Source organism: Engraulis encrasicolus, chromosome 18, assembly GCF_034702125.1.
Source record: "Engraulis encrasicolus isolate BLACKSEA-1 chromosome 18, IST_EnEncr_1.0, whole genome shotgun sequence".
Taxonomy (NCBI): Eukaryota; Metazoa; Chordata; class Actinopteri; order Clupeiformes; family Engraulidae; genus Engraulis; species Engraulis encrasicolus.
Genome location: NC_085874.1, coordinates 40971046 through 40982857, shown reverse-complemented (window position 1 = coordinate 40982857; position 11812 = coordinate 40971046). Strand labels below are relative to the sequence as shown.

At 44.3% G+C, this 11812-nt stretch overlaps 1 protein-coding gene and 1 pseudogene across 1 annotated transcript in view; one reads left to right on the top strand and one right to left on the bottom strand.

The window, feature by feature from the left end:
• Positions 1-537: 537 nt before the first annotated feature.
• LOC134468622 (POU domain, class 3, transcription factor 2-like) lies at positions 538-1911 on the top strand (annotated as a pseudogene).
• A 9366-nt stretch (positions 1912-11277) lies between these two features.
• LOC134468621 (failed axon connections homolog) overlaps positions 11278-11812 on the bottom strand; it is a 20424-nt gene continuing 19889 nt past the window's right edge. Inside the window, exon 7 of the transcript XR_010038864.1 lies at positions 11278-11446. The gene's annotated coding sequence lies outside the window, so the exon portion shown is untranslated. The remainder of the gene's footprint in view (positions 11447-11812) is intronic.

Sequence of the window (11812 nt, the reverse complement as noted above, 5' to 3'; positions counted from 1 at the left end):
TCTGGAACAGCTGGTCTGTAATTTTTCATTTAAAAGTAATAATTTTGATGTTGAAGGAATGGGGAAAACATATCATTTTCTCCTGTGCTCTAGATTTTAAAGTCTGGTGTGCACCCACTGAGGTCGTAAGAACTAGGCCTACTGAACTGAATAATGTGGGGCTGTTCGTAGGGATTCTGGGAGTTAACAACATGGTCTTGTATTTATGTGGTTTCTGGGTTTTTTTTACATTTTATATTTGTATTCATTTCATTTCAGAGGCTACAGTAGCCCACTTAACGTCAAATTGCGCAGTGTTGCTGATGCTCCAAACATAATTTTGTGTCTCTAGTGTCAATGACAATGAATGCTTTAATCTTGATTCTTGTATTTCCACACCAACTAGCTGATTTCCCCCCTGAAAGTTGCCAGCGAGAGACCTGCTTATCGCCAATGCTTTCACTTCCATTCTATTTTCCTGCGTCTTTTTAAGGCTGCAGCGCTCCTCTGTATTGTTCCCGGGACTGCTGCATGTTTGTGCATAGTCTCTTGCGGCCAATGAGAGCTGTGCTGTCAGGGGTAACCGCATCTGTCAACCAATCGCAGCCAATAAGAGATGGAGTAAAGGCGGACCACAGGTGCGCGCCTCTGCGCCTTGTTGGCCTCTCGCCAGAGTGCCGCCTGTGGCTCACAGCGAAGACGCGCCACTCGGCCAGGCGAGCGGCCCCTTTAATGCACGCCATCACTCTGGCCCCGGGAGCTATGGCGACTACAGCGTCCAACCACTACAGTATCCTGACATCTAGCGCGTCCTCCGCGCACTCGGAGCAGGGCAGCATGCAGCAGGCGGCTGCCTACCGCGACACGCAGAGCCTGCTGCAGAGCGACTACTCTCTGCAGGGCAGCGCACACTCTCTCGGCCATGCGCACCAGTGGATCACATCGCTGTCGCACACGGAGGGGGCGCCGTGGCCCTCCAGCCCCCTCAGTGAGCAGGACATTAAGCCCGCGCTGCAGGGGGACCGGGAGGAGCTGCAGGACTCGCCGGGTCTGCAGCAACAGCAGCAGCAGCAGACGCAGCCGACACACCTGCTGCACCAACCATCACCACACGCCGGGACCCATCACGACTCGCGACCGTGGAGGACCGCCACCACCACTACCACTCACCTCACCACCATGACGACGTCCAGCGGACAGGGTATGGTCTACACACAGTCAGGCTTCACCAGCCTGGGCTCAGCCGAGGAACAAGGACTGCACCATCACACACTACAGGACGCGCACGAAGACCACCACAGCCCGCACCTCAGTGACCAGCCGCCCCTTCACCTGCACCATGAGCAAGACCAGCAGCACCCGGGACACCACGACCAGCCATCGGACGAAGACACGCCGACCTCCGACGACCTGGAGCAGTTCGCCAAGGCGTTCAAGCAGCGGCGCATCAAGCTGGGCTTCACGCAGGCGGACGTGGGGCTGGCGCTGGGCACGCTGTACGGGAACGTGTTCTCCCAGACCACCATCTGCAGGTTCGAGGCTCTGCAGCTGAGCTTCAAGAACATGTGCAAACTCATGCCGCTGTTGAACAAGTGGCTGGAGGAGGCGGACTCCACGTCCGGCAGTCCCACCAGCCTGGATAAGATCGCGGCGCAGGGCAGGAAGCGGAAAAAACGGACTTCCATCGAGGTGGCTGTCAAGGGCGCTCTGGAGAGCCATTTCCTCAAATGCCCGAAACCGGGAGCGGCGGAGATAAACGCGCTGGCGGACTCTTTACAGTTGGACAAGGAGGTGGTGCGGGTCTGGTTTTGTAACCGGAGGCAGAAGGAGAAGCGCATGACCACCCCCCCGGGTGGACCTCTTCCCGGTGCTGAGGAGGATGCCTACGGAGACACACCGCCTCACCACGGAGCACAGACTCCTGTTCCGTGACAGGAAAAAAACATGAGCTATAAACTACTAAAAATTGAACGTGTGCGTGCCAAACAGTCAGAACATGCAAAACCATTTCTTTATTGTCTCAGTCACGGACCCGTTTACAGAGAGCTGTCCATGCGAGCCAGTCTATGAGAAGGAGCGTGTAGCCTGCTACTGTACGTGAATTTGAGACTGGCTAGGGAAACGTGCAAGACCGTTTGTATGTGTGCGTAATACGTGGAAAACAATACACGACGAATGAATCCACAAACGCCTGCCTCAATCGACAAAGAAACACAGAGGTTTCTTGTGTGTGGATTTGAAACCTTGAATGGGAGACGAGTGACAACCAAACGCTATTATTACAGAACACAGTGTCAGGTGTTCAGGTTTGTTTGCCAGAGTGAACGACCCGAAAGCTGTGAGAAAATCGGCGGGAGCTGCGCTTTAGTAGGCTACCCCACGCCATTTTCCCTTCAAATGTCAACAGGATTGCACGGGACCAGCACTGGCGTTAACACTGTCTCTTATTTGCCTTCATTGACAATGCGATAAAACTAGTGAATTATTATTATTAATTAATATTAGCATATTATTATTGTTATTATTATTGTTATTATTATCATTATTATTTTTATTATTATTATTAGAGGAAAAGGTGAAGTAGCCTAATTGCTTGAATGCGAATTAGAGAGAGGGTCTTTGACATAGCCTACACAGACTATCCAAAAAGGCTTGAAAAACCTCTTTCCCTCCATCTATACCTCTCTGTGATCTCTTTCCCTCCATCTATACCTCTCACCTCACACACAGAGAGAGAGAGAGAGAGAGAGAGAGAGAGAGAGAGAGAGAGAGATGGGGGGGGGGGATTACTGTGATACACACATTCAAGAAAGTATGCAGACTAGCCTACTGTATGCCAGTTCAGTGGCCTACTCCTCACTGTTTCCATGTAGGTTTCCACTTCATTTTGACCTGCATGGACAGTGTGTTTGGGTAGCCTGCAGTCTAGCCTATAACGGAATGTACACAATGTTGTAGGCCTATAAACTGATATGGTCTTTTGGTGAAAGATGCTGTCCTATAGGCAGAAGAAGTCTAGCCTAATTATGACCACCAAGTGCTTGAAAGATAGACCTGATTAATGCAATATTAGGCTACAGATAGGCCTGTTTTAGGATTAGAGTGACCTATACTGTGAAAATAATACTGTGAAATTAATAGGCCTAAGAATATTAGCTTGATAATAATGGTAGGCCTATAATAATAATAATAATAATAATAATAATAATAATAATAATAATAACAATAATTGCTCCTCTTTCATTTCAGTCGTTGCAGTCTGCTCCTCTGTAAGATACACAAAGTGTGAGGAGTTTTGTGTTGTTTTGTAGCCAATGTGGGAGAGAGATGGGAAATTTGTTGCTCAACTCCTGGTGTCTTTTCGGTATTTATTTGTTTCTTCGACCTGCTGCGCACGCGTCACATTAGCAGGGCCTGCTGGGCGCGCGAGCCTGCGGCTTTCTTTCTCACGAGCTCTGCTCCACTGTACTGCAGTTAATCAATCGTCAGACTGTCGAACACGGCCGTTACAAGCATATCAAGCTTGGGAAGTGATGTAGGCCTGTCGATGATCACTGTCGTTGTTATTTTATGGTCGTATTTTATGATTGTTTACTGTCTATCATAAGTGCCAAAGCACAGCACAAAATGGACTCAGTCGTGATGGACTTTTGTTCAATAAATATTTTACAGCGCAATTTGAAACAGTTTTATCATTAAAATCTGTTTTTACAAGCACTTTCATCGCTTTTTACTCCTGTTTTTTTTTTCCAGGAACAGAGAATCAAAAGGATCCTAACCCACGTTTGTTTTGGGATTTGTCGTTCTTTTCCATTGCAAAGTAGCCTATATTGTAAGGCTTAGGCCACTGTAGGTTACCCTTCATACCCCACCCCCCTTTTGCGCAAATTATCGTTGTAACATTTTTTTTTTTTTTTTTTTACAGTTTAGGCCTACTAAAAGCAGTTTACTAAAAGCAGTAATTCGATACAACAATTCATGTCAGCCGATAATTACCTATTTGAACTAATTTTAAAACTGACATAACAGCAACGCAAATAAAATATAGGCTAGGCCTACAGGAGTATTAAGGAAATAGTTTTGCTGGCCTATGAACATAATGACCCTATATAGGACACAGGGCAAAATGTTTGACATTGATTTTTTTTTGGGCCAAGGGTCATTAATTAATTCTAGTAGGCCTAGGCTACGTTAAATTGCCGCCTAAATTTGACAGGTTTGGTGCCCTTTGCCTGAGTTATTTGTTCACGATATTCAACTTAATGTGTGTGTTTGTGTATTGAGAGTTTATAAGGACATTAATCCTTTTTCGTTATTTTAATTTTTAAAATGACCAATTTGTGAGACCTATGCATATTTTACTAATAGGAAAGAATTCTGAACTGCATTTATGATCAATTAAATTGTAGGCTAGATTGTTGGTATTGTGATGAGCTTAAACCAAATCACCATAACATCTGACACGTTTTTAAAAGCCTCTCATTCTTCGTGATATAGCTTAGGCCTACCTTTAGCGAACAATAGGCCTATGTGAATTCAAATCAGCCCATGATGCTTATGTTGTTGTCTGGTAGGCTATGCCCGTCTGATTAAAACACTGAAGGAAATGTAGATTTTTTTTTAATGTAGACTCTGACATGCTGACCGGAATATCTGCTATAGGACATGGATTTTGCCTATCTATCGGTTATGTCGCGGTTTTATTGAAGTCTGGTACGAGCATATGGCTGGGCTTATAATCATTTTTTTCTACTTCATGAGATTTTAATGATGTCTCTCTTGCGCCATCTAGCGATTAGTCTGGCCCGTTGTTGTCGTGTGCATAGGCTACATTTCATTTGAGTTCAACTCAAATCTACAAAAATGCCACAGGTCAAAGGTAGGCCTAAACCTCAACATCATGCATGCGCGACCTCCAGAGAACTAAAGGCACAGTCAAATACAAGAAATATTCCAGTGAAATTTCAATTTGCAGCAATGTTCTACATAATGTATTGGGCTACAACTCTTACGTAATCGAAAATTTTATGGAGTCAATCTCATTCTCCATACAGGATTTGAGATGCTGAATTTTATTTTATTGGAAAAATTCCTCAAAATTGTTTTAAAAAATGACATAATGCATGTACAGTACAGTGCTGCTTTAAGCAGCAGAATAGCCCTACTGTGTCTTATCAGATGTGACACTGACCTGTTCGAACCGAGTGTCATATTAGCAGAATGGTATATATACTGTAGAGGATGAGATGAGGATAACAGGAGTGAGGTGAAATGTATTATTACTGTTATAATTATTATAATGATTATCATTATTATTACTACTATTATTATTATTTAAAATGCGCTAAAAAGCCCATCTTCACTAAGGCATGTTCTGTCACTGATTAAGCTTCAAAGCAGATCTCGATTGAATGGAAACTAGTGTAACATGAAGCAGGCCTAGCTACAACTGGGCAGCACGCTTTCTCCTCCCTACTTACGCCGCCCTATAGGCCTACTCATGCTAAACGCTTAGCCTATAGGCAACACATACTAACACAAACACATACTGAACTGTTACGACAAGCCCCCTGTAACAGATGTGCTACTATGGCAATGATCAAGTTGTATTGTTGCTAAATACTCAGTCTAATGCCATAGTAAGCATTATAATGTAGTGTGGAGTCAACACATAGGCCATAGGCCTATGCCTCTTTTCCACTGCAGATTTTCTCATAGGCCTACAGCTCGACACAGCACGACTCGGCCACCACTTTTTGCTCTTGGATTGAGCTGTGTGGCGCCCACCAGAAAACCTGCTGTGGAAAAGAGGCAAAATGAGACCAAATACACTCTAAAAAAGGGGTTCCCAAGCTTTTCCATCATAAGGCCCCCCACATAACGGTATATTCCAGCCAAGTTCCCCCTGACATGAAATCACCCCCTTTCACAACCATAGTCTAGATCTGTGAATCAGTTCCCCACTGGGGTATATAAAATAATAACAGTAATAGTAATGTTCAGAGATTTCTTAAATAATGGAAGTATTGCTTTGCGTAATTTTTAGCACATTTTGGTGCACATTAATTATTTGGTTATTCAACTAATTTTGCTTTGCTATACTTTTCCTGTCAACTTTCCGCGGCCCCCCTAGCAACTCCTCTCAGACCCCCAGGGGTGTCCGGCCCCACTTTGAAAATCCTCTAGAAGATGAATAAATGGGAGGAAATAGGATGTCCTATGACATGGATGTCTTTTTCAGTTATTTCTTTTTCATTTTCAGTGCAAACATTTTCACAAAGCATCTTCATGAGAGTCTTAAGTCCTTTGTTCTGCACTCTAGTCAGAGTAAGTGAAATATTTCAGGTGCCATTGGGGGCTGCCCCCTTGCACGGGTGAGGCATAAATGCAATTTCATTGTGTGCAGTGTGCAGTGTTCACTTGCGTACTGTGGAATGCTGTGTCACAATGGCAGTGGGAGTTGGAGTTGAAGTTTCCCAGTTGGGCTTTAAATCAACTCAGAGTTGAATTACAGTAAGATACCGCATTCTTACTGTGCAGGAGGATTGTAGAGGAGAGGAGGAGGAATGCTGCAGAGAGGAGCAGGAATGTAGAACTCTGTGAGGGGAGAGAGGCACACTGCAGAAGCAGAACAGAGAGAGAGAGAGAGAGAGAGAGAGAGAGAGAGAGAGAGAGAGAGAGAGAGAGAGAGAGAGAGAGAGAGAGAGAGAGAGAGAGAGAGAGAGAGATGAGCTTGTTTACTGCAGTGAAAGGAGGAGAGGACACAGGAGCCCTGCTGACCAAACTATGATGTTTCCACAGGAAACACAGCTGGTGATGACAGCTATAGGTGGAGAGAGAGAGAGAGAGAGAGAGAGAGAGAGAGAGAGAGAGAGAGAGAGAGAGAGAGAGAGAGAGAGACAGACAGACAGACAGAGAGACAGAGAGAGAGACAGAGAGAAAGAGAGATTGACGATCGGAAGAGAGTGGAAGAAATGGAGGAAGAGGGGCTGAGAGTGAAAGAGAGGAACAGAGAAAGAGAGGTGTAGCAGAGAGGGGATTACAGAGGAGGAGAGAGAGAGAGAAAGAGAGAGAGAGAGAGAGAGAGAGAGAGAGAGAGAGAGATATGAAAGAAAAAAGGAAGAAAGAAAGAAAGAAAGAAAGAAAGAAAGAAAGAAAGAAAGAAAGAAAGAAAGAAAGAAAGAAAGAAAGAAAGAAAGAAAGAAAGAAAGAAAGAAAGAAAGAAAGGAAGAAAGAAAGTAGAAAGCAGGAGATAGAGAATCAGATGGAGACAGAGAAGCTACTGTATGACAGCTATGGCTTGACAGGCTTGGTGTGCATGCTCCTCTTATTGCGTCATACACACCAAGGCCACCGATAGGGGGGTAGGGGGCTACAAAGAGGTATGTTGTCCCAAGCCCAGGGAGATAGGGGGCCCAAATTGGGTCCTCATCACATTGTATGTGTTGGGTAGGGGGCCCTTTTGGATGACTTTGTCCTGGGCCCAGCAAAAGCTGTCAGCGTCCCTGATACGCACTGTAAGTAAATGTCAATGGCTGCTGCAGGTGCCCTGTATGTGAGCCACTGCATACTCCATCTATGGGGAGCCATGTTAGCAGGTTGACAGGAAAAGTAAAAAAAAAAAACCTGAATAAAATATATCAGAAAAGTAAAGAAAAACAAACAAAAAATGAAGTTAACAATATTCCCATTCGTTAAGTACAGTAATCAACTGCACCTCTAGAGAAGGATCTACTGTGACTGTGATCATTTTCTTCTATACAACGTAATTATTACTGTATGTTTCCTGTTGTCGTTGGATGGGTTTTGGACCAACTCCATCGACTTGTGAAAGGGGTGTACTGCCCAGGGGTAGCCTGGTCGTGACCATCCCATAATACTACCATTTCATTTTGTAGTACAGAGCCAAACCTGTTGGCGGAAGTACCTAGGATGGCGCGCGAGGCTATATCAGGGGGGGCTTGTTTGGAATTTCCTGATATACAGGGGGCCCTGTCATGGTAAAGTTTGGGAACCCCTGGGCTACTGTATATTCGTTGCTACTAAACAGTCAATCGGCTGATTCTCCAACGTACCACACGTTCTACGCCTGCAGATGGTTTATTATTGATTTTTTATTGATATTGATTGCATTACTCATTTGTCCTGACTCCATATGTGGAACCAACCATGGTGATATAAATATCCTCTTGCCCTCAATTATGTCTCTTTCTTTGAGTAACCTACAGTACGTAGTAAGTAACTGTTTAAAATGTAAGGAGAGTAGCCCTGAATACACAGTAGGCTACCCTGTCTGGGAGCTATAATCCAATACTAACGTGTATTCATATCTATTCAGCTGATTATCCTACGCAGCACAAATCTTCTACAAGGAGTGTAGAGGCTGAATGATCCCCTTAATCTGCTATATATGAGGAGACAAAACAGTTCCAGCCACACACCATTTTTTTCTGAATTGAAAACAGATTAGTGAATTTATTCAGCCTTCTCTGCTCACTGGCATCTCTACCATTCTCATGTGGGTGTAAACTGTACCTTCTGTGGGCTGTCGTGACTGATAGTGTCCAGCAGGGGTCAGAAGCAGGTCATCGTTGTTCACAAGTGTCACGTTCTTTATAGGTGAGTACTGAGTAGGTCATCAGAATGGCCCAGGTATGTCCCCAGACGTCAAGGAAGGACAATATACAATGACAAACCTCAAGAACAAAAAATGAGGACCTGAACTCAAACGCAACAAACACAATGTATAACATGATGCATGAACCCCGCCCACACACACACAGATTTTACACCAATTCTTCACTTCCACCATCCAAAGTGTTCTTCAATATGGAATGGTAGTCTGGTTCTGTGGCGTCTCAGTCCAATACTCAGGCTGCTGAATATTTGCTTCAAAATGGTAGGCCACACCCCTCATTCTATAGCATTGCTTAACAAAAGGGGAGGACAGTAGACAATTTTTAGTAAATTAATTTTAGTAATTTTATTAGTAACTAATTAACTGTTTTAGTATTTTTTATTTTATTTTATTGGACTGTGCTGCCCTAACAGCTTATGGACCTAGATGACTAGACTCTATAGGCCATATTGTGTTTTGTGTGTCTTTACTGTAATGTGCGTTTACATGTGGATTGTGGAGAAGTGTCATGCCAGACACATTTCTGAGCAAACAGACAATAAAGTTTATCTTATCTTATCTTATCACACACACCCCAAAAGCTAGTCTTTTTAGGTTGACAGTGAGTACATCTGATTGTTTTCTCCGCAGCGGCTGGACAACAGTGGCCATGTTCGGGATGGCGCATTGCCTCACAGTCTGCCCAGGGCGCATCTGCAATACAATGCAAATTACGATTCATTCCGATTATATAAAATAGCCTACATTGAAATGGCGAAGTCTGCACAAGCCACAAGCAGCAGGAAAAGACGGAGGGAACTAGTTTGAAACCCTGTTAGACTCAGCTTGGCATCATGGGTAGCAGGGCTGGACTGGCCATCTGGCATAGCAGGCATTTCCCTTTTTTTTTTTTTTTTTTACATTTCTGAAAATAGGGGCCCACAAGGGTGTGGGGCCCACCGGTGAATCAGTTCTGCGCTGCTCATTATGAGGGGAACCCCCTTCAAGCCAAAAGTGCCCGGCACACTTGTACGAAATTCCGAATTGAAATTCACAGTAGTGCATTGAAATTCATAGTAATGCCATGATATGAACACTAGGTGGTGGTCTATGTACTCTCCATGGGTGGTGTAGATTAAATTCAAAGGAATTCAAGGCAATGACAAAATGGGAACACTAGATGGTGCTGTATACGTGTATTTATCAGTATGTGTCTACTCCTAGCCCCTGCTGGGCTGCTTCCACCACCTAGTGTTCGTATTATGGCATTACTTTGAATTCAATTCAGAATTTCGTAGATGCCTGGTGCCCGGGCCCTATTTCTCCCCCAGACCAGCCCTGATGGCTAGGGCTAGGCTATGAGTTTGTCACAGTAGCAAAGGGAAAAAGAGGTGTCGGAATGACGGGACGTTCCATAAAAAATAAAGACGCCGCCATTCTGACGTCAAAGCTGGTCAAAGGTCAAAGCTATCCGCGGCCCTGTGTGATGAACAGGTATGCATTTCATCAATGAATGTGTGTGTGTGTGTGTGTGTGTGTGTGTGTGTGTGTGTGTGTGTGTGTGTGTGTGTGTGTGTGTGTGTGTGTGTGTGTGTGTGTGTGTGAGAGAGAGAGAGAGAGAGTGCAAGAAAATGAGAGACACAAAAAGACCATCCGTGCACAAAGATAGGGTAAAATGATCACCGTTATATATTTAATGACTTTTTATTTTTAAAGATTTTCCACACAGCCACTCACCTCTATCTATCTTACATTCATAGGAAGCTATTGGCATCATATCTTATGTTACAGAGGGTCAGTTTTCCAGTGCACACGTTTCCCCAAGACTATGTACAGTACAAGGTGTTGCCCACAAGAGGGCGCCAAAGGGTCAAAGGGATCACAAGCAAATTCTGGACACACACACAACACAGACTTGCATAAATGTCTCGTCTCTATAGAGTCTAGTGAATGGTTCTCAGCACGGCTAGTAACGGGGTTGTAACAGAGGGGTCGGGGTCAAGGCTCGGGGGTAGGGTTGCCACCTCTGTCTGACAAGAAAAACCCAGGACATGACATTTCGAACCTACAGTAATCGACGTATTCAATTGTAAGCAACGGTGTCTTGCATTCAGTGTCCAGGGAAAATACATTATTTCCATCGGGACAGACCACTAAGAAAACCGGGACAGTCAGGTAAAACCAGGACCGGTGGCAACACTAGTAAGAGGAGGAATAGGTAGTTGGGAATACTTCTGGGGTCTTAGCACGAGTAGCAGTGAGGACCTGGAGCTTCGACAGAGAAGCTGTGGGTTTGAGACTATAGCTGAGGGCTGTTTTGGGCTCTTAGCACATGATGAGGGATTGGTGGTGGAGGAAGGGAGGAAGGGGCGGGGACTGTATCTCTAACCCCCGTAGGACCCATCCAATAAGAGCTTTGGGAAGAGGCGGAGAAGGAGGAGACTTTGTTTATGTTTACTTGAGTTTCCATAGTTATAAGCCGGACAGCAAATACAGAGATAAGAGTGGCGGCCTGAAGAGGTGTGTGTGTGTGTGTGTGTGTGTGTGTGTGTGTGTGTGTGTGTGTGTGTGTGTGTGTGTGTGTGTGTGTGTGTGTGTGTGTGTGTGTGTGTCTTGAAGGGGGGTGGGGGTGGGGGTGTGTGCGTTCTTTTAAAATGCCACCAAAAGTGAGAAGGGGTGTTCATAACAGGATTTTTTTTCCACACGGGAGGCAAGTACACATCCCTCAAGACGCCCATCACTCAAGACGCTCCTTCATACCAGAAGACAGGGAAGGACAGAATTACTTCCAGGTCAACAAGGGGTCACAAACGCCGTGGGAATGTGGATTTGGCCACAGTGACTGTCCACCTGTTGAATAAACTCTAAATTCACATCACAACTCACAGGACGTTCACAAACAAACCAATGACAAAGTATTGCACTCATATGCACTCCGGCCTGACGTTATTTCTGCTCTAGTCAGAAAGAACATTAGTATGTCAACAACACACACAAAAAGAAAAGAATATATTAAAAAAATTGTGCAAAATATTTTTTTTTCAAATATAAAAAAAACTACAACTATAATAAAAGTATAATGGCCAGCACATTGTAACATAATTCATAACAGTTATTCAGTTATTCAGAACAACAGATAACCAACATTGTTAATAATTTAACAAAAAATATTTTCATAAGAAATTAAATATAAATGAAAAAATACTGGCTTTTACA